This window comes from Bubalus kerabau, chromosome 10 (assembly GCF_029407905.1).
Source record: "Bubalus kerabau isolate K-KA32 ecotype Philippines breed swamp buffalo chromosome 10, PCC_UOA_SB_1v2, whole genome shotgun sequence".
In the NCBI taxonomy this organism is placed as follows: Eukaryota; Metazoa; Chordata; class Mammalia; order Artiodactyla; family Bovidae; genus Bubalus; species Bubalus kerabau.
In genome coordinates this window covers 49,091,154-49,114,925 of record NC_073633.1, presented here as the reverse complement: position 1 = coordinate 49,114,925, position 23,772 = coordinate 49,091,154, and the positions used below count along the sequence as shown (strand labels likewise).

Below are 23,772 nucleotides of genomic sequence, written 5' to 3'. Positions count from 1 at the left end.
TTCTAACTGTTACTTCTTGGTTTGCATACATATTTCTCAGAAGGCAGGTCAGGTGGTCTGGTATTCCCATCTCTTTCAGAATTTTCCACAGTTTGTGGTGATTCACACAGTCAAAGTCTTTGGCATAGTCAAAAAAGCAGAAGATGTTCTTCTGGAACTCTCTTGCTTTTTCTTCATGATCCAATGGATGCTGGCAATTTGATCTCTGGTTCTTCTGCCTTTGCTAAATCCAGCTTGAACATCTGGAAGTTCACAGTTCATGTTCTGTTGAAGCCTGGCTTGGAGAATTTTGAGTATTACTTTGCTAGCATGTTAGGTGAGTGCAATGGTGCAGTAGTTTGAACATTCTTTGGTATTGCCTTTCTTCGGATTGGAATGAAAACTGACCATTTCCAGTCCTGTGACCACTGCTGAGTTTTCCAGATTTGCTGGCATATTGAGTGCAGAACTTTCACAACATCATCTTTTAGGATTTGAAATAGCTCAACTGGCATTCCATCACCTCCACTTGCTTTGTTCATATTGATGCTTCCTAAGGTCCACTTGACTTTGCATTCTAGGATGTATGGCTCTAGGTGAGTCATCACACCATCATGGTTATCTGGGTCATGAAGATCTTTTTTGTATAGTTTTCTGTGTATTCTTGCCACCTCTTCTTAATATCTTTTGTTTCTGTAAAATCCATACCATATCTGTCCTTTATTGTGCCCATCTTTGCATGAAATGTTCCCTTGGTATCTCTAATTTTCTTGAAGAGACCTCTAGTCTTTCCCATACTATTGTTTTCCTCTATTTCTTTGCATTGATCATTGAGGAAGGCTTTCTTATTTCTCCTTGCTATTCTTTGGAACTCTGCATTCAAATGGAAATATCTTTCCTTTTCTTCTTTGTTTTTCACTTCTCTTCTCTTCACAGCTATTTGTAAGGACTCCTCAACCATTTTGCCTTTTTTGCATTTCTTTTTCTTGGGGATGGTCTTGATCACTGCCTCCTGTACAATGTCATGAACCTCCATTCATAGTTCATCAGGCACTCTGTTTATCAGATCTAATCCCTTGAATCTATTTGTCACTTCCACTGCATAATCATAAGGGATTTTATTTAGGTCATACCTCAATGGTCTAGTGGTTTTCCCTACTTTCTTCAATTTAAGTCTGAATTTGGCAATAAGGAGTTCATGATCTGAGCCACATTTAGATTCCAGTCTTGTTTTTGCTGACTGTATAGAGCTTCCTCATCTTTGTCTGCAAAGAATATAATCAATCTGATTTCGGTATTCAGCATCTGGTGATGTCCATGTGTAGAGTCTTCTCTTGTGTTGCTATGACTAATGCATTCTCTTGGCCAATCTCTATTATATGCACATTATATATTTCAAAAATTCTGAAAAATTCATCTTTTGTTTCAAGCTCTAGGTCTGAACCTGTGTGCAATCTTGGGGGGTTAGAGGGGACGCATCTGAGCTAATTTGTTGATCTTAACATTTCCTTCCCTGCCTACAGCATAAGCCACAGATACCCTATGAAAAGGGGTCCACAGCTGTGTGCTATGAGAGGGGAACCCTACCCAGGATGTCTGCGTCTCATCCTCTCCTTGAAACTCTTTCTTTTTGCCTTAGTTTCCTTCCTGATATCATCTACCTAGAACCTACCCAACACTTTTGGGTGGACAGCTCAGTGCACAGCCTGCCTAGATCTATGGTCCAGCCTCTCTTGCATATTAAGATGCCATCTCTCATATCCTTCTCTGCTCCTCACCCACCAACCCAAAGGCCAGATCTTCCCAATCCAAGATGGGCCGCTTCTAGAAGAAAATTCACACAGGATGAGTAAAAAAGGGGTCAAAGCAAAGGATAAATCCTTTCAGCTCCACACATGAGAGGCCTTTAATGCTTATCCTTAAAAACCTTAACTACCAAGACGGAGAAGGCAATGGCACCCCACTCCAGTACTCTTGCCTGGAAAATCCCAGGGACGGAGGAGCCTGGTAGGCTGCAGTCCATGGGGTCACTAAGAGTCGGACACGACTGAGCGACTTCACTTTCACTTTTCACTTTCATGCCTTGGAGGAGGAAATGGCAACCCACTCCAGTGTTCTTGCCTGGAGAATCCCAGGGACAGGGGAGCCTGGTGGGCTGCCATGTATGGGGTCACACAGAGTCGGACACGACTGAAGTGACTTAGCAGTAGCAGTAACTACCAAGAACACATTATAGTCTCTTCAGCACAACTATAAAGAGAAATTTGGATTTGCATATAAAAAAGGAGGTTGTTGGAGCTAACTGATTTGTCAGGCCCCTGTGGCTTGCCATGTTACATATTAGTGGCTGACGTGTCATAGTCTGGCTGACTAACTTGGCCAACAGACTCCCCAAAGGTGAGACTCTAATGACTCACCTGAAGTTTTAACATTCCGAAATCTGGACTTCTCCCTGGGAAATTTTCTGATGAGCAGGATGTAGGTTTGTGAGCCTGAGCACTGCCTTGGCCTCTGGCCGTATCTGGCGTGGCAAATGTGGAGACAGAACTCAGCACAGATGGTGGCTCCTGAATCATTAACTCCAGGCAGCTGTGTTCAGTGGTCACTGAGCTCCTAGCAACACGTGTACTGCTAGCCTAGAGACTATACCGAGAAATAGTATGAGGCCTCTTACAGGTCATAGGCCATGGAACACATGTTTAATTTCTTCAGGAAAAAAAAAAAAGAAGCACTGGCCAAAAAATGATAGAAAAAAATCTGCCAAACATCTCATTTCCTGCTATATAACCAGATGGCTATGAATCATGTGAAAAGCCCTTCCACCTCCATGAACAAATATTTCATGTTATTTACAAATGAGGAGTACATCGGTGACAGCATAAATGGCTAAAAAAACATCTAGTATATGGAAGTATACAGAAAGTATATTTTTTCGTATACTTTTCTCAAGTATACGAAAAAATATGTAGCATTCAAATTTTTAATCTCTCCAGGTTTTCTGAATAATGCACATTAAACAGTTATCAATGATGCAACAAAGATTATTCAGTGTTCAAATGCATAGACACATCACTATTTTGAAGAAAGGATTTTCCATGAAGCAGTAATTAAATTTTTTCACTGTGGTTTGACCCTCTTATTTAGAAACAGCAATAAACATTTTTGTTATGGCTTTGAAAAGAGAAAATGAATGCTTTCTTCAAAGAGAAAAAAAAGACAGGAGGAACAGAGAGAAGGGAGGAAGAATGGCTGGTCCTTTGCTAGGTGAGGTACCTACAAGCTGTGAACAAAATGAGGCAATGCTGGAGCTTTGTACACATCCGCCTCTCGCTGGGGCAGCGCACAGCCCTCAGCCTCCCAGCCCCCATGGGGAAGCAGCAGCCTGTGGCACAATCTGGCACAGAGTGGTTCTGGCACTGTCCTCTTTGGCCTCTTGACAAGAATGTTCACTTACACATCCCAAGTTATCCTAAGTCCATCTGTTGTGTTCTGGGGATCAAAAACAAATATGGACACTCCCCTGTCCTGTGACCACCCTATCTCTCAGGCTCTGACTTGCTTTCACAAGCATTTGGGGAAAAGCCCAGACTTGTCTCAGGAGGATTGTCTGGGAGGCAGAGCTGAGCCCACAGCCAGTGGCACCCCTGCCCCCGACCTCACCCAGTGATAGGGTGAATCAACTGACAGTCCCCAACAAACAGTAGGAACAAGGGACTGCTGGGTCTCCCAGAGTCTTCAGTTTGGAGATAAGCCACACACTGTTTGGTTCATTTCTTGGTAGAGACAGAGCTATAAGGAAATTTCAAGATGATTTTACAGAAGGAAGACTCATGAGGGTGAGCAAGTTCAAGCAACTCATGCTGGTTGCAAACTGAGTTCCAGAAGAGTTGGGATTAGATACCAAGGATGGGAATTTTATTTTTGAAGTCATCTTGGGGCTTCCCCAGTGGCTCAGCAGGTGAAGAATACGCCTACAATACAGGAGACATACATTTGATCCCTAGGTTGGGAAGATCCCCTGGAGAAGAAAATGGTAACCCACTCTAGTGTTCTTGCCTGAAAAATCCCATGGACAGAGGAGGCTGGCGGGCTACAGTCCATGAGGTCACAAAGAGTGAGACACAACTGAATGACTGATCATGACAAATTGAATTGGTTTAAATTAAAGATAACAGCCTTAATCGAGGTACTCTTCAAAAGGAAATAAAGCCAGGGCTTTTGGGGTGGTAGGGAATGGAAGTAAGGGAAAAGAAACATCAGTCAGTGTTGATATCACTGAACAAACACCTTTTGGACACAGGTTTGATGGGTCCAATAAAATACCATGCCATCTGCACAACCTGCCAGACCTGAACAACAAGTTCAGGCGCCAAGAAGGAGGAGGGGACATACAGGAAGAGAAGACAGGGGAAGAGGTTGCTGCTTCTTCTCAGCACAGCAGCCTGGCACCTCAATCTTCTGGGGACAACAGAGCCACTGTGTGCCTCCACATTACATGCCAGGAGAAGCCCCGAGGCTTCCTCACTGGCTCCTGATTCCAGGGGCCCTGGGTTGGTGGGCAGCTCTTGAAGCCCAGTCATGTGAACTGTTTACCCACCCTGTCCTTGATTTTACTTTGTTACAGGGAGAAGTCAGAGGGTAACTGCAGGCTCTCTGAGTCTGGATTTTCTGCTAAAGAGGACTTATAAACAGAACTTGAGGGCCTTCCTGAGAAAGAGGAATTGGCCTCTCTTCATTCAGGAGCCAGTGATTATTTGCACACGAAGCAAATAGTACTCAAGCTAACAGTAAACGGCTCTGGGGACGTGTTCTTCTTTGACCCTGGGAATTTACCCAAGATACCTCTGTAATTTGAAAATTGCTGTTAATCACATTAAATTCTGATGGTTACAGATTCTTCCAGAAGGGATGACTATTAGAAATACATATTGACAATCGAGGGTCTGACGAACAGGCACTACCTGTGTAAATTGTTTTTCTGATAATCCAAGTCCCTTAAGTTGACCTGAGAATTCATAATTCATAAATGCAAGTTATCTATGAGTCAAAATTGGCCAATATAATGGGAAGTGAAGTTAAAACCTGTATTATTCCCTCCTTCTCCTAAACAGAACACATACTGCATTTGTTCTGGTGCTGGAACCACCCACTGCAGGTTATTGCTTTGGGCTTTTGTATCCAAGAGAATTTCTTCAAGATGAAAATATCTCAAAAGGGACATATCAGCTGTCACAGACTAACATGTGTCCCCTCAAAATTTACATGTTGAAGTTCTAATCCCCCGTACTTCAGAATGTGACTACTTGGAGACTGGGTCTTTAAAGAGGTAATCAGTTAAAACGAGGTCCTTAGGGTGGGCCCTGATCCAATATGACTGCTGTCTTTATAAGGACATTAGGACACAGACATGTACAGAAGGAAGACCATCAAAGATACTGGAATAAGACGGATGTCTGCGAGCCAAGAAAAGAGGCCTGGAAAGAAACCAACCGTACTAACACTCTGATCTCAAATTTCCAGCCTCTACAATTGTGAAAGAATAAACTTCTGTGATTTAAGCCACCCAGTTTGTGGTACTTTGTTATGGCAGCCCTAGAAAACAAATGTGTGTGTGATCACTTGATGAGTCGTGTCTGACTGTTTGTGACCCCATGGACTGTATCCCACCAGGCTCCTCTGTCCATGGAATTCTCCAGGCAAGAATACTGGAGTGGGTTGCCATTCCCTATTCCAAGGGATCTTCCCAACCCAAAGATCGAACCCACATCTCCTGTGTCTCCTGCATTGCAGGCACAGGCTTTACCACTGAACCACTGGGGAAGCCCCCAGAAAACAAATAAACATTCAAACATGAATTATTGATAGAAAAAAAGCAAGCCCTGTTGATTCCACAGGAATGGAGACAATATGCAAATCAAGCCCCTTGCAGAGATGCTGGGGAGCAGTGTTCAACAACATGAGCTTTGAACTCACTGTTATTAATAGCTGAGGAAAGCTACTTCACCTCTCTAAACTTCATGATAATTGTGCCAACCTTATAAAGTTGTTAGGATAATAAAATACATGGAAAGTGCACAGTGCCTGGGATGTGGTAAATTCTCCACAGATTGTTATTATGATAATGGTGAGAGGGACCAGGAGAGGAAGTCTCTGACAATGGGACTGAGGGAGAGAATAGGAAGCTGATAGAAACAAGGATGCTCTGGAGAGCTGACAACCAGATTTTAGGCCCAGCTCTATAGCTGATTAGATAACTTTGAGACATTGCTTAGCCACTGTAATCCTCAGTTTCCTCACCTATACAATGAGAAGTCTGGACAATATACAAAAGAAAGTACGGCGAGAGGGAACTGAAAACCACCTCAATTTTTTCTTGTGGTCCTGGTTCTTTGCTTTTCCTTTCCACAGATGTCAATCATAGATCAACCTTAGAGTCACACAGGGGACATAAGTATAAGTTTCTACTTTCTCTCTCTCTTTTTTTTTTTCTCTATTCCACCAAATTCCCAGCCCTGTAACAGGTATCATGATTGACAGGAAGAGCATTTTCCTAGGCCACTTTGAGTACTGATCTTAGGACTCCAATGTGGCCCCTTTGACCCCTCTCTTATGATTTTCATTTGAGTCTCCCCTCAAACTCTGATATCCAAGAAACTTATATTCCCACATTCCAGGGCAAAATTACCCTGGGTCCTAGGAGAGTGAAAGAGCATGGGTAAGTTAGATCTGTTACCCAGAGATTTACCTGGCATTAAATTCTCTGTCAACATCAAATTTAAGAGCCTTAATCACAAAAATGATTTAGTATATGACAATTGATGAAGCTTTGAACAGAACACACATTCGTTCAGGCAATCAGCACTTGCTCTGTGCCTACTTGCTCCCAAGATGCTGTCCTAAGCTCCAAGGCTGCACATGGGGAGGAATAAGACACAGTTCTTTGGGAAGGAGTGATTCATGGACTCAGACAATGTTAAAAAAAGCCGTCATTTTACCATGCTTCTTACATCAAATGAACCATGGCATTTTGCTGTTAAATACTGATATAAGCCATCATGAAAATAATGAAAACTTCTTCACTTCTAGAGCTATCAGTTGGCCATTTCTCACCTGTTCAGTCAAGGCAAATGGCACTTTTCCAGATTCCAGGACTCAGACTCATTGCTAATATCAGGACTCTTCTCAAGTCAGAGAGGCCAGACTTGACTGCTTATTGACTGCTCGGGCAGATTTATGAATAAACAGAAAAGTCTGGACTCTTTAGGTATCTCTGGTCAAAACAAGTACTTGAAATTTCTGACTCTGCCATTATCTGGCACCCAACTTGGGCCCTTTTCTAGAAGTAAGAGGACTGGGAAACATCAAGATCAGGGAACTGACAAGCAAATCCCCACTGTGTGGATACTGGGCATGGAAGTACCTGATAAAAAGTGGTTATAAAGTGAGAACACAGTTTTCCAGTTACTGAGTCCCTGGGTCTCATATGCATGTGTCTGGACTTCGAGGGCAAATTTCCCAAGCTTCAGTTATCAAAGGAGGAGGAGGACTGAACACCCTCAGAAAGTTCTAACTCAGTCTTTATAGCACAATTTGAAAGGAGTATAGAAGGGGGCAAGTTCCCATTTTACAGGATAAAGTTGAAAGATTACAGAGATGATTTTCATTGTTGCTTGTTCTATAGGTAACAAAACCCTAGCAGCCCCAAGTATGTAAGAAGGAAAATAATGCAAGGCTTAACATGATAAGAGGAGGAGTGAAGGGGAAAGCGGGGGTGGAGGGGGTGGGGGGTAGGGGTCGGGGGGTCGGGGGAGGAAGAAGGAGAATATGATGGCAGAAGAAGAGAGGGGAGAGAAGGGACAGGAAGAGGGTGAGGGAGGGTGGGGGGAGAAAGAGAATGGGAAGGGAAAGGAAGTGCAGTAATTGTCCAGTTCTGTCAATAAACTGGCCTGTGCATAGAGATGAACTTGGCTGGCTTGACAATAAAGATTTTAACATAGAACTTCTTTGAAGACTCTCTATATCATAGTGATCCTACTGCTCCCTGGAGAGTGGACTTTTCCAACAAGGATGTATGATCAAAATCTTCCCACAGCCAGAGATGACTCAAGGCTGCCTCACAAGCTTCACTTCTACACTGTAAGAATATGCTTTGCTTTAGATCTTTGACTACACAGATCATCTCAATGTTTACAAATGAAAAGACATGATATGGCTTGAAAAATGTGTATTTTTAGATGAAATGCCAGTCCAGTTTTGATGCGCGATACTGGATGCTTGGGGCTGGTGCACTGGGATGACCCAGAGGGATGGAATGGGGAGGGAGGAGGGAGGAGGGTTCAGGATGGGGAACACATGTATACCTGTGGCGGATTCATTTTGATATTTGGCAAAACTAATACAATTATGTAAAGTTTAAAAATAAAATTAAAAAAAAAAAGGTATTCTAAAGCTAGAAGATTTTAAACTTGCAACTTGAAGGTTTCTTATGAGCAAGCAGAATGCATCCAAAAAAGTTTGTCTGTAGAACAGTCAGAATGATTATCTGTGCTTTGCAGAATTAAGAGCATATTCAGTCAATGGAAAGAAAATGCTAAATGTTTGGGGAAAGGCCTAGTAGCCGATACTAACAGGTTATATTTATTGAGCATTTACTAGGCACATTTGCTCTTCCCAACAACTCATGAGGTGTGTATTATTTTCCCTGTTTCATACATTAAGGCAGTTGAGGTTTAGTGATATTAAACAACTTATATGGTAATGGGATTTGTCCGTATGTCAGGATAACTTAAGAACCTGGCGTCTGACCCAGGGCCCATCTATTCTTCCAAGTACTACATTGCATTGTCTCCCTACAGATTAAAAAGAAAAACATCTTAATCTTCAATTGTCTGATGAAATGACAGGTGATTCCTCTGCTTGGGAGTCAATAAAATATGTATAGTGCAACGGACTCTTTTCTACTCCTTCCTCTTTGGGATTTCCAGAACAGGCCTTTTCATCATTGGCTCAGTATAGGAGGAAACTAGAATCTCCATCTATTTTATTTTCTTCTTCAGCTTGAGCCAAAAGCTGCTTCTCCGCTCAGGCCTGCCCCAGCTATGAAAATCCACCTACTCTCTCACACAGAAAGGCATGTGTGGTCTCTGGGGAGGCCTCACAGACTTGATGAGTATGGAAGGGCACCGTGCCTTACAGCCAGGAGATGCCAGGAAACATTCCACAGGGAAGTCTGGAGTCACAGGACCATTGAGAGACATGCCTCCCACTGAGGAAAGTACAGAGCTTTTCCACCCTCAGTTAATATAAGTGTGGATGAATTACCTGGTAAATATGAATGTAGCATATGTAAGATCTCAATTCTTCTCATCTGTGTCCGTCATTGTCTCTGAAAATGGGTTAATGACACTCTTTCTTGCTGCCCAGCCATTTTTTGGTCATTTGTCAACACTTTAATACTGTGTAAGGGGTAAGAAGGGAGAAGGCAACGGCACCCCTCTCCAGTACTCTTGCCTGGAAAATCCCATGGACGGAGGAGCCTGGCAGGCTGCAGTCCATGGGGTCACTGCGAGTTGGACACGACCTAGCGGCTTTACTTTCACTTTTCACTTTCATGCATTGGAGAAGGAAATGGCAACCCTCTCCAGTGTTCTTGCCTGGAGAATCCTGGGGACGGGGGAGCCTGGTGGGCTGCCGTCTATGGGGTTGCACAGAGTCGGACATGACTGAAGCAACTTAGCAGCAGCAGCAGCAAGGAGTGAGAAAGTAAGTCAGACTTCAATCCATCAAAGGTGATGACATCCTGAGAAAGAATTGAAGTGGTTGGAGGATAAACATGTCCTATCAGTGCAGGAACTTTGTGTGTCTTGTTGACTGTCAGTGGCCCTCATATGAATATGTGTCAGAAAAGGAAAAAGGAAGGAGGAAGAGGAGAGATGACATTATTGCTCCCACTGGAAAAGTGCCAATTGCTCACCTAAGCCTTGAGCTCCTGCTTGTTCTCAAGATCTAATTATGCCTTTGGTGGGAGAGATTTACATTTGTCAAGCATCAACAGAGCATTGAGTCGATTTGCTGCCAATTTCTTTTGATGATATATTTACAGTCTAGAATGAGAATGATTGTATGATCGGTTATCTACTGCCACAGATAAGCCTCCCAGAAACATAGCAACTTAACAGCAATCACTTATTTGCCCCAAATTCTGTAATTTGGTCAGGATCCACTGGGGACAGTTTGTCTCTGCTCCATATAGCCTCAGCTGGGGCAGTTCCACTGGAGAAGGATAGTCCACTTCCAAGATGACTCACTCGCAAGGCTGTCAAGTTAATGCTGGCTGTAAGCTGGGATCTCAACTAGGGCTGTCGGCCAGAAGCCTCATTCCTTTCCTCCCAAAGCCTGTCCTTGTGGCTTCTTGGGCTTTTTCACAACATGGCAGCTAGGTTCCAAGAGCAAGTATTCCGAGAAAACAAACCCAAGTATGATAGCACTTATCAAGCTTCCACTTGTATTATACTTGCTAATGCCCCATTGTCCAAAGACAATGACTTGACTTGAGTCCAGGGTCTGCATGGTCAGTTTCATGGCCAAGTCCAGAACCAGGAATCCTGGTTCACTGTTGACCACCAAAGAAACAGTTTACCATACAGTTTGATCATTTTTGTTTCCACTAGTAGAGAAAAATGGAAAATTGGTATTAACTGTCCACTTGTACATTTTTATTAGCCAGAAACTTAATACCAATGTTTCCTAAGTTTTCAATTGGCTTAGGAAAATTGTCAGAGAAAAAATTCTATGAGAGAAAAAAATTATATTCTATGGGTATAAAATCAGGAGAATAGAAGTTCTTATTTAACAAACAACTATCCTGGAACCACAGGCAAAGAAGAGGCACACATATGATCGAAAATGTGAAAATCGCTCAATCATGTCCGACTCCTTGTGAGGCCATGGACTGCAGGCTGCCGGGCTCCTCTGTCCGTGGAATTCTCCAGGCCAGAATACTGGAGTGGTAGCCATTCCCTTCTCCAGGGGATCTTCCTGACCCAGGAATTGAACCGGGATCTCCTACGTTGCAGGTGGATTCTTTACCAGCTGAGCTACCTGGGAACCCCTACATATGATTAGGGGATTAGGGTATGATTATGTTATAGATGAAAATCAAGACATGCTGGTTGGCAAAAAAGCATATACAGGCATAAAGCATACATAAATGTCCTAAGAGAGGAAATGTCACAAGTTAATGATGATTCATAAAGAAATAATAAATATTTTTCAGATATAGTCAGAAAAAAGGCAAGAAAATAGTTCAATTTTGTAAGAAGCAATATTTCAACTGTATTTCAAAGGGTTGTTAATTTGACATTTCATGTTCTTACAAAATTGTTAAAATAGTGAGATGACTAATATTTTGAAGGATTAGAATTCAAATTAACTGAACAAATACAAGAATATTATTTTTTGAGATGTTAGATGTTCCAAGCCTATACTAAGAACTTCACATACATTCATGCTCACAAAAAAATTGAAGGCACAGAGAGTTTTAATCATCTTCTCAAGGTCACAGTGCTGGTCAGTGTGGGAGATAGGATCTATAGCCAGATCTGTCTGCTTATTATGACCAGTTTGGTAGATAACATATTTCTGTAAATTGCATTTTATTTTTCACTGGCTCCAAGAAACTGAAAATATACTTTCAAAGGAAAAAAATACAGATCAAAGATACAACAAAACATCACATGTAAGAATTTTGAAAGATCTTCTAATCCATAAGCTGAAAGAAAATGTTAATGAAATGATGATAATAACCTCAAAGCAATTAAACCAATCAAATACTAAACCTTCAAATATCAAACTGTAAGCATATTTCCCTGTGGCTAAATATATGTAGGTATTTTGTAAATAAGCAGCTTATTCCTTTATTCCAAGTATTCCCTTTTAACTCCCCCAAAATTTAAAAACCCAAATCTATATACTTTTTAAAAAACTTTAAAAAAACTTGTGCTATACAGTCTTTATCTTAGCTTATTTGCTAATTTCCTGTGGGTCCCAAATTGTTTTATTAACTAAGGATTTTGCTCTTCTTGGGCTAAAAATAGTAGTAAGGTTCATTTAATTGATTCATTTGTTTGACATCCTTGTAAGTTCTTGATGCTAGTAAAATAAATAACTCATTTTTATGTTCCTTCTTAGAATTAAAAAGGGTAAGTAGAGGTGTTGACCATTACCTTAGCAGTATCTGTAACTCTGTGAAATACTGTTAAAAATCCCTGATTTCCTACTTCAACACTTTCTTCCAAAGTTGGCATTTCTCCCTTGAGGGAAAAAACTCAATAGTGCTCAGCATAAGCATGGACATTACTGGACTAGGGGATAGGTCCTTTAGTTCATTTTTCTCAGAGTTCTATTAGAATTAAATGCCCAATTTTGAAGTCAGGAATTTAAGCAAGGAAAGTTTGAAAAGTGTCCAAAAAACACGAGTTATGAAAATTTTTGAAAGGCTAAGAAAATAGGTCTTATGAGAAATTTAAAAGAACTAGAGCTATTTATTCTATACAAGAGATGTCTACAGCGGGACTGAAGATCATCTTCATGTCTGGGTTGGGCTGTTAAGGAGCGGTGGTGGCTCCCTCCTGAAGGGGATTGAGGCACAAAATGAGGACATCTGTAAGGACTGCAGGGTTCTGGACCAGATTGCCAGGAAGGGGAATTGATTTTAAAAAAACAGGCTAGAATTATCTTTCTCCAGTGTTGCCCAAGAACAGATTTATACTCAATCATCAACAGCAAACCTGGCCTCATTTCTGAGACACTAATTATTCACAGAATCCAGTGAGATTCAGAGACTAGGCCAGAAGGGTCAACCCCCTGGCTCTACACCCCCATGTTTTGTTTACAGAGGATTCTTCTAGTGTAACACTGAGTAGTTGCTAATGGTAATGTGTTCTCAGGAGACTACCCAGGGTCCTGGAAGGAATTCAGGTTTGGGATTCAAGCAGATCTAGGTTGAAACTCCATCTCTGGCACTTTATCCATTGGTAAATTCTTAATTCTTAGTTTTTCAGGAGTTTGCTTTCTCCACTCTTGGATGAGGATAATAATGCTTACTTTACAATGTCATGAGAATCAAATGATCAAATGAGATAATGTAAAACTCCTCGTCCATTGTAGGTATTTAGCAAATCTTAAGTTTCTCTGTCTTCCTAAAACTGGGCAGGACTATTGGAATGAGAAGGATAGAAATGAATGTTTAGTTGGAAGCATGAGGAACTGTACACATTTTATAGCCAAATTTCAACTTTTCAAATACAAGCAGTATATAAAAACTACCCTGAAGTTCAACCAATCTTCAAGTGATAATTCTAGGAGGCTCAGTTCCTACTTACTGTTTCCCAAGGTCTATTGCATTTCTCAAGTGCTTTCAGAATGCCAAGTTCTTTGCTGGGCCCTTTACATTCTAATACAACATGGTATTGGCTCTATTTTATAATTGAAGAAACTGAGCCTTGGAAGATTATGGACTTGCTAATCATGACACATGGCACGGAGTGTTCAATAAATTATTAGTACTGCTGCTTTCATGATGATAAGTACAGGGAAAATATGTTTTCTAAGGCCATTTCATGAAATAGAATTATGTATAACAGTGGACCCTTAATTCACTGAATAATGGAAGGGACTTATTGTACATCTTAAGTGGATTTCTGAGAGTACAGAAAAAGTTCTCTCTGCTCCTGACACCAGTAAGTCTTGAGTGTCACTTGACTTATGCTCTTTCCCAGCTTGTGCCAGCAAGCCCTCTCTGTGCCTACAAATAGCTCTCCATTCATTGCAGGCGTGCAGGTAGGAACAGAGCAGTTCTGACTCATCATTAGGCAGTTCCAACCTGGTGCAATTTGCCTTTCTTCACCCTGTCACCAAGTTAATGGGTTGTATTAACAGTGATATTTATAGACAACAAATTGAACTCCGAGCGGCAGCTGTGCCTGCGCCTTTAGGAAGCCCCCATTCACTGAGGCTCACACTTGCAGTGCTGCCGTTTTCTGGTGGCCCTAATCCCAGTCTGCTTGCCAGATAGTACATGTGTTTCTTCTCCCTTTCGTGTAAGAACTTTTTGGCCACAGTGATTGAAGGAAGAAAGGGTAATAAAAGAATGTATATGATACTGTTCTTCATGTTTTATAGTTATTATGTATGTCCTGTCACACTTAGAATAAATGATTCCTATGGCCTTCAGCATTCTTCATGATCAGACCTACCCCCAAGACACACACACATGCCCCAATTCCCATGTCTCTTTCCTTTGGTCACCTGGCTCTTGGCACTGTGGCCTCTTCTTGCTCCTGGGAGACACTTAGCAGTGTCCACCTCAGGACCTTTGCACTTGTTTCCTAGATGCCTGCAACTCTCTTCCTTTACCTAGCCTTGTGACTGAGTCCTTCTCTTAGTCCCAGTCTCTGCTTAGATGTTAACTAAATAGACCTTCCCTGTCATCCTAACCCAAATAGCACCTTTAGTCACTTTCTTATCTTTCATCCTGCTTTATGTTCCTTCTTAGCACTCAGCTATTTGATACAATGTTGTCCGTTTGCTTGTTAACTTGTACTCAGTCTATACACACACACCCACAGAAGTTCAGTGAGGGTAGGGTTTCATCAATCTTGTTCATTGCTCCATGTAGCCCCAGTGCCTAGAACAAAGCCAGGCCCATAATAAGTACACTATAAACAGTGGTTGAAGAAATGATTGTATGTGAAGTTAGGCTAACTTTTAAGGTGTGATAAATATTCCTGTTGCTGCTGCTGGTAGGTCACTTCAGTCATGTCCGACTCTGTGCGACCCCATAGATGGCAGCCCACCAGGCTCCCCCATCCCTGCAATTCTCCAGGCAAGAACACTGGAGTGGGTTGCCATTTCCTTCTGCAATGCATGGAAGTGAAAAGTGAAAGTGAAGTCTCTCAGACGTGTCCAACCCTCAGCAACCCCATGGACTGCAGTGCAGCCTTCTAGGCTCCTCCTAGAAGTCCTATATATCCATTGTTAGCTGGCCTCACCGAAAGTTACAAACAGTAGTTTCAATTTTTGTCTGGAATTTATTGTGAAAGGAGTAGCCTCAAAAAAATGCACCTTCCTTAGATGTGAAAGGAAAGAATTTGACACAGGTAAAAACACAGAAAGAGAGAGAGAAGGAGGTCAAAAGATCTAGTTACCAGTTATAACGATACAACCAATTCAATTGAAAGAGTAGATAAAACTACTGTTGCTTCTGAACAATATTTGGACCCTAAACTTACACAGAAACATATTTCAAAAAGGGCTTGAATTTCATGACACAATGTTTCATAAGTCATTACAAACAGAATGAAAAATACACTTGGTGTCCAGAAAAATGACACTCTCATCTAATGTTTTACGCTGGAGGAAGTAGCGCTCACGGTTCACCTGAGGTCTTTACAAGTCGATGGAAAACGTTAAGGACTGGAACTCGTCTGTTCCCTCTGGTTGACTTTTTCCCAAAGGTACACATTTCTTCCGATCCCTCTCCCCTTCAGCTTTTATATTAACAAATCAGCATCTCTTTTTATATTAATAAAATACCAATTCTTTGTTCCCCCCCTTTTCTAAAGGAAAATCCATATTTATTTTAGAAACCAAGCCAGCATTTCTCAAACTGCATTCTAGATAATATGCAAGGTATTTACATATATTCCTCATCTCTTATATACACACTGTATATTTCAGTAAATTTAGGAAACTAATGTTCTCTCTCTCTCTCTCCTATTGGTATGCTGCCTGCTAAGTCGCTTCAGTCGTGTCCGACTCTTTGCGACGCCATGGACTGCAGCCTACCAGGCTTCTCCGTCCATGGGATTCTCCAGGCAAGAACACTGGAGTGGGTTGCCATTTCCTTCTCCAATGCATGAAAGTGGAAAGTGAAAGTGAAGTTGCTCAGTCATGTCTGACTCTTAGCAACCTCATGGACTGCAGCCTACCAGGCTCCTCCATCCATGGGATTTTCCGGACAACAGTACTGGAGTGGGGTGCCATTGCCTTCTCCCCCTATTGGTATGCAGGACACTAATAACTCTGAGAAGTCATGCAATAGAGAAATTGCCTATCTTTGTTTAGCTAACTACTTCTAGAACTTATTTAACAAAAGAACTTTTTTTTTTTTTGAGACATTTCTCACAGGCACAATTGAGATAAATAGTTCTTTATCTATACACATACAAGATAGATACATAGGCATTTATAAAACATTGCTTATATTAATAAAGAGAGAAATGTACAGAAAGAAGATTCCATGTCATAAGCACACATGTATATTGTTAGAAGTCCTACCATCTAGCCCACTGGAGGAACAGACAGGTTAGAGTAAACCAAGAGTTTGTGCAAAGTTCAAGTTGCAGTTAGCTGACAGAAAGGAAAATAGGGGAGCAGGAATAGCAGGTACACTATTTAATTTTTTGCCCTGCTTCTCTTTTCTAGAAATTGCTTCAACTGACTCACTCGACACCCAAATAATCATGGCAGAAAATGCCATGTCTCTGTACCCTGGAGTCTTCACCCTTATAAGCTGTAATCAACTGGCACATGATTAGGGCAAGACAGTCTACTAAAACTAGCCATCTGGTTCCTTTCCTAGGAATTTTGAATCCATACTGAAGAACCATAAGGAAAGGAAAAAAGGTGGCATTGAGACAGAAGCTGAGATAGGGATTGGGGAAAAGGAGGTCTTCCCAAAGAGCCCCGAGCCTGAGTCTCTCACTGAGGTCTAGTCCTATCCCCCCTTGGAGTCCATGAGATATCCCCCTAAACTGCCAAGAAATCTTCTTTCTCCCTTGTCCTGCTTTTTTGCTAGAATTGATTTCTGCTCTTTGCAGACTGATTAACACATCAAGGCAAGAGGGACATAATAAATGAGTCAAAGCCAACAGGGAGCAAACACCAGAATACAGAGCCCACTCATTTGTCATTTTCCATCCCCCAGACTCACCATTTATCCCTCTCTGTACTTTTTGATGGGGAAAAGGTACAGTTTACACAGAAGGAAGAGATAACTGATTTTGTAGCACAAGATGCCAAGGCATTTAGATTTTCTTTAGTCTGTCAAAACCTGATTACTTTTAAGAAAAGCTTTTGTTTTTTTTGTTTTTTTCTTTTATTTTGTCCCAGTGTTTTCTGTAAGTTGTTTGAGCCACTCATATATTATATCACACTTTGCTTCATAAAGATATCTTTCTTTCCAAGGACCTCTGAAGCTTTTTTTGAGGGAAGGATTTTAGGTGGTTTATTCTGATTCAGTATAAACATTATTTAGACCTGGTAAAGCTCATTGATATTGTGGTTACATGTAAAAAGCATAGCTGTAGATTGCAATCTGTATTTTGGTGATTGATATAAGGAATGTTAGAAAGCTATAAACAACCTAATTTTATTGTAACTATTTGCCTTAAATCAACTTTAATCAAAAAAATCAGTTTCCTAGAAATGAGACCAGCAACACAAAAGCATTGAACAAGCAAATAACCTTAGAGGCACACAATTAGGAAAAGCTTGAAACTCACAAGAAATCAGAATTACAAACTAAACCAAGGCATCTTTTTCTATTAATCAAGTTATACACACCCACCCCCCACCCACCCCCACCACACACACAGGTGTGTATGCTTTGGGGAACAATATGGCAGCATATACCAAATGCTATGTAAATGCATGTGCTTTTTGATCCACAGTTCAACTTCCAAGAAAAAGGAAAAATATTAAATATGAAAAGGCTACATCCTTAAATATGTTAAATACTATAATTTTTAACAGTAAAAATGGAAATAAAAACTACTAATGTCCAGTTAGAAGAGAATAATGTAATAAATCATAGTATATACACATGATAAATTGTTATACAATAATTAAAGCAATGGTTTTGGTGACAATACTGTTATTTAGCTGCTAAGTCGTGTCCGACTCTTTGCAACCCCATGGACTGTAGCCCACCAGGCTCCTCTGTCCATGGGATTCTCCAGGCAAGAATACTGGAGTGGATTGTATCTCCTTCTCCAGGGGATCTTCCTGATCCAGGGATCAAACCCTCATCACCTGCATTGCAGGATTCTTTATAACTGAGCCACCAGGGACCAGGCAACTTATATAAGCAACTAAAACTTATTCATAATTTTATATTAAAGAGCAGGGCCAACATTGCATATATGGGATATATACATATATATGTAAATATATATAAACTATATAAAAAGAAATATATGTTAAAAAGTCTGAAAGAAATATTCCTAATTGTTTATAATGGTTTATTGAATTGTAGTATAACTAGTTTTTGGTATTTACTAAAAGTGTGATTGTGTTATTTTTCTAATTTTACATTTGCTAAATGAAGCAAGTCTTGAAATCTGTAAAAAGTAAATGTTCACACACTGAGAAACCAAATTTTGATACTAACATAGAGCCAACTAGAATTTAAAGACTAAGTCCCCCCCCTAAAAAAAAGTATCTGTTAAAAAAAAAATTCAATCACTTGTCTATACCTAGTATAAGTTCCAGGGAAAGTATTCTAATCTCAGAGTACACAGTGTTTTAGAAACTGTGTATTAAGAATACATTTTTAAATATGCACCAATACAGTTCCCAGGTGTGATAATATGCTATTCAGCAATGAACAAGGTAATTATTTTCTTTTGGCACATTTTTGTTGTTCAGTCCCTAACTTGTGTTCAACTATTTGCAACCCCATGGGCTGCAGCATACCAGGCTTCCCCGTCCTTCATTATCTCCCAGAGTTTGCTCTAACTCATGTTCATTGTGTCGATGATACCATCAAACCTTCTCATCCTCTCTTGCCCCTTTCTCCTTCTGCCTTCAATCTTGGCTAACATCAGGGTCTTTTTAAATGAGTTAGCTCTTTGCATCAGGTGGCCAAAGTATTGTAGATTCAGTATCAGTGCTTTGAATGAATATTCAGGGTTGATTTCCTTTAGTATTGATTGGTTTAATCTCTTTGCAGTCCAAGGGACTCTCAAGAGTCTTCAACACCACAGTTCAAAAGCATCAATTCTTCAGCACTCAGCCTTCTTTATGGTCCAACTCTCACATCCATACATGACTACTGGAGAAATCATAGCTTTGGCTATATGGACTTTTGTCTGCAAAGAGATATCTCTGCCTTTTAAAACACTGTTGAAACATGTAAATTATCACATGTGAAACAAATTGCCAGTCCAGGTTCGATGCATGATACAGGGTGCTCGGGCTGGTGCACTGGGATGACCCAGAGGGATGGGATGGGGAGGGAGGTAGGAGGGGTGTTCAGGATGGGAAACACACGTACACCCGTGGCGGATTCATGTCAATGTATGGCAAAACCAATACAATATTGTAAAGTAAAAAATAAATAAAACTGAGATTTTAAAAAATAAATAAAAAATAAAACACTGTCCAGGTGTGTCATAGCTTTCCTTGCAAGAAGCAAACATCTTTTAATTTTGTGACTGCAGTAACCATCCACAGTGATTTTGGAACCCAAGAAAAGAAACTCTGCCACAGTCTCCACTTTTTTCCCATTTATTTGCCATGAAGTGATGCGACTGGATGCCATGATCCTAGTTTTTTGAATATTGAATTTCAAGCCAGCTTTTTCACTCTCCCCTTTCACTCTCATTAAGAGGCTCTTTAGTTCCTCTTTACTTTCTGCCATTAGAGTGGTATCATCTACATATCAGAGCTTGTTGTTATTTTTCCTGGCAATCTTGGTTCTAGCTTGTGATTCATCCAGTTCAGCATTTTGCATGATGGACTTTGCATAGAAGTTAAATAAGCAGACAACATACAGTCTTGAAGAACCCCTTTCCCAATTTTGAATCAGTTCCATGTCTGGTTCTAACTGTTGCTTCTGGAATTGCATACAGGTTTCCAGGAGGCAGGTAATGTGGTCTGATATTCCCATATCTTTAAGAATTTTCCACAGTTTGCTGTGATCCACACAGTCAAAGGCAGTAGCATAGTCAGTAAAACAGAAGTAGATGTCTTCCTGGAATTCCTTTGCTTTTTCTATGATCCAATGAATGTTGGCAATTTGATCTCTGGCTCCTCTGCATTTTCTAAATCCAGCTTGTACATCTGGAAGTTCTCAATTCATGTACCGCTGAAGCTTAGCTTGAAGGATTTTGAGCATTGTCTTCAGTTCAGTTCAGTTGCTCAGTCGTGTCCAACTCTTTGTGACCCCATGAATTGCAACACGCCAGGCCTCCCTATCCATCACCAACTCCCAGAATTCACCCAAACCCATGTCCATCGAGTCAGTGATGCCATCCAACCGTCTCATCTTCTATCATCCCCTTCTCCTCCTGCCCTCAATCTTTCCCAGCATCAGGGTCTTTTCAAATGAGTCAGCTCTTTGCATCAGGTGGCCAAAGTATTGGAGTTTCAGCTTTAGCATCAGTCCTTCCAATGAACACCTAGAACTGATCTCCTTTAAGATGGACTGGTTGGATCTCCTTGCAGTCCAAGGGATTCTCAAGAATCTTCTCCAACACCACAGTTCAAAAGCATCAATTCTTCTGTGCTTAGCTTTCTTCACAGTCCAAGTCTCACATCCATACATGACCACTGGAAAAACCATAGCCTTGACTAGATGGACCTTTGTTGGCAAAGTAATGTCTCTGCTTTTGAATATGCTGTCTAGGTTGGTCATAACTTTCCTTCCAAGGAGTAAGCGTCTTTTAATTTCATGGCTGCAATCACCATCTGCAGTGATTTTGGAGCCCAGAAAAATAAAGTCAGCTCCTGTTTCCACTGTTTCCCCATCTATTTGCCATGAGCATTGTCTTACTAGCATGCAAAATGAGTGCTATTTTAATGGCAACCCATTCCAGTACTCTTGCCTGGAAAATCCCATGGATGGAGGAGCCTGGTAGCCTGCAGTCCATGGGGTCACTAAGAGTCAGACACGACTGAGCGACTTCACTTTCACTTTTCACTTTCATGCATTGGAGAAGGAAATGGCAACCCACTCCAGTATTCTTGCCTGGAGAATTCTAGGGACAGAGGAGCCTAGTGGGCTGCCATCTATGGGGTCTCAGAGAGTCGGACACGACTGAAGTGACTTAGCAGCAGTAGCAGCAGTATACATTCTTTGGCATTGTCCTTCTTGGGGATTGCAATGAAAATTGACCCTATCCAGTCCTGTGGCCATTGCTGAATATTCCAAATTTCCTGGCATACTGAGTATAGCACTTTAACAGCATCATCTTTTAGGATTTGAAATACCTCAGCTGGAATTCCATGATCTCTACTAGCCCTGTCCGTGGTAATGCTTCCTAAGGCCCACTTGACTTCATACTCCAGGATGTCTGGCTCTAGGTGAGTGATCACATCATCATGGTTATCCAGGTCATTAAGACCTTTTTTGTATATTTCTTCTGTGTGTTGTTGCCATTTTTCTTCATCTCTTGTGCTTTGATCAGGTCCTTACCATTTCTGTCCTTTATTGTGTCCATCCTTGCATGAAATGTCCTTGATATCTCCAATTTCCTTGAAGAGATCTCTAGTCTTTCCTATTCTATTGTTTTCCTCTATTTCTTTGACTTGTTTACATAAGAAGGCTTTCTTTTCTTTGCTATTCTCTGGAACTCTGCATTCAGTTGGGTATGTCTTTCCCTTTCTCCCTTGCCTTTGGTTTCTCTTCTCTTCTCAGCTATTTGTAAAGCCTCCTCAGACAACCACTTTACCTTCTTGCATTTCTTTTTCTTTGGCACATTATACTGTTAATTTTTTTTTTTTTCTGAGAGAAAGCAAACATACTAGTGTTATAAATGTTGAATATCTACTTTTACATATTATTATTTTTTATCAGTCTCAATTCATGTGCATGAGAAATTCTGAAAACAATTCTATAACAAATCCCATCAGAAGGCAAGTTTGAAAAAATTAACCGTTATTTTTCTGATTGTTGTTGCTATTACTGTTACTCTACATTTTGGCTGAAATGTAACATTCTAACACAAACTTTGTCCTCTCCTACCACCACTCCAAGAAAACTTTCCTTCAAAATGTCATTCCTCACCTCCCCTTTGCCAAAAGAAAAGAATGGTCTTTGTCTTCTCCCCATTAGCCTGGAGTCCTCTATAGCCTCTGGCACCATTAATAGCTTTTGAACTTCTGCTGTATTCCAGGCATTGTTCTCAGTGCTTTCAAGCATGATTTTACTTAATCCTCACACCAACCCTAAAAGAGCAGATACTTTTAATTGCCCCATTTACACACATGGGGAAACGGAGGCACCCAAAGTGTAAGTTGCCAAGATAATCTTGCTAGTTATATTAGGGAATCTAAATTTGAACTCAGCCAGTCCTACTTGAAAATCCAAGTGCTTGTCCACAGGAAAGTCATCATCTCCAAGCTGCTGTGCTTTTTGGAGTAACCTATTACATTACTTCACCCACTCCAGTGTTCTTGCCTGGAGAATCCCAGGGACGGGGGAGTCTGGTGGCTGCCGTCTATGGGGTCACACAGAGTCGGACACGACTGAAGTGACTTAGCATAGCATAGCATTACATTACTTCTGTGCCCTTTGCTACTTTCTCATGCTTTCTCTCCTTCGCCGCAACTGATGAGTAAGCCCAGGATCTATTTCCCTCAGCCCAGAGGTTCTTCCTCCTGGACTTAGAGATCATCTCATGACAATGAGTGTCAGCCTCTATCTGGGAGAGCCATCTGAAATACTTTGTTGTTGTTATTCAGTTGCTAAGTTGTGTCAGATTCTTTTGTGACCCCATGGACTGTAGCGCCTCAGTCCATGGGATTTTCCAGGCAAAAGTGGATTGCCATCTCTTTCTCCAGGGGATCTTCCTGACCCAGGGACCAAACCTGTGCTGCTTGCATCTCCTGCATTGGCAGGCTGATCCTTTACCTCTGGGCTGCCAGCAAAGCCCTTAAAATACTGGTGGCAAGTGCAATTAATGGTATTGTTTTATTATATGAAAACAGTGCTTCACATGAGAATATGCCTCACACATGTTATTTGATCCTCAGACTCTACATGTTCAAGGTCAAGTTAATTTCTCTTCAACGACTTCCGGCTTCCCTGTTCTTTCAGGGTGTTATCATTCTCCTGTGCTCAACATCTGAGTCATCTTTAATTCCTCCTTCCTCTTTAGTCTCCACATTTGCTCTATTACCTGGTCCTAAAGACTTTCACCAAGCCTTTCAGCTTTTTTTTCCTTCTTTTCACTTTCTTTGCCACTAAAGTACACTCCAAGAATATCATCCTCCTCACTCAAAAACCTTCAGTGGCTCCCTACTACCTAACCAGATTAAGAGCAACCTTCTAAACCAAAAGGTTAAGGTTTCTTTACATCTTCACCATCTTTCAGCATCCATTTAAATTAATTCACTATGTGTGTCCCACACTCATTCATAGTAGAAAACACTTATGCCTCATCTCTAATCAAGGGGAACACGGCAAGGTTTCAGATAAATTAAGTCACATGCATTTTGCCTTAACAATTGTCGCACTCTTCTTAAGGCATGATTTTAAAGTAATTTGGCCTGAAAAGTTCCTACAACACCTTGCAGATATCAGCTAAGATTACCTCATCTTTAAAAAAAAAAAGCCATGTGACTGTTCTCCACAGTTACACTTACAAAATAATCCCTACATTTTAACACAGAAAACTGCCCCTCCCATTCCATATAGCAGTAGAACAGGAAAAGAGAGGGGTACAGAGTACTTTTGGGCTGTTGAAATTGTGAAAATCCTTTTAACTATTCTCCCTCGTCCTAATGAAA

The 23,772-nt window shown here is 40.9% G+C and overlaps 1 long non-coding RNA gene across 2 annotated transcripts in view; it reads right to left on the bottom strand.

Annotated features, from left to right (window-relative positions):
- Positions 1-23,772, bottom strand: part of LOC129621322 (uncharacterized) — a 98,818-nt gene that overhangs the window by 5,515 nt on the left and 69,531 nt on the right. Inside the window, exon 3 of one of the 2 annotated variants that reach the window (XR_008699219.1) lies at positions 10,450-11,089. The exons of the other annotated variant lie outside the window; for it this stretch is intronic. This is a non-coding gene — a long non-coding RNA (uncharacterized LOC129621322). Of the gene's footprint in view, positions 1-10,449; positions 11,090-23,772 lie in introns of those variants that run through there. 2 annotated transcript variants of the gene reach the window in all.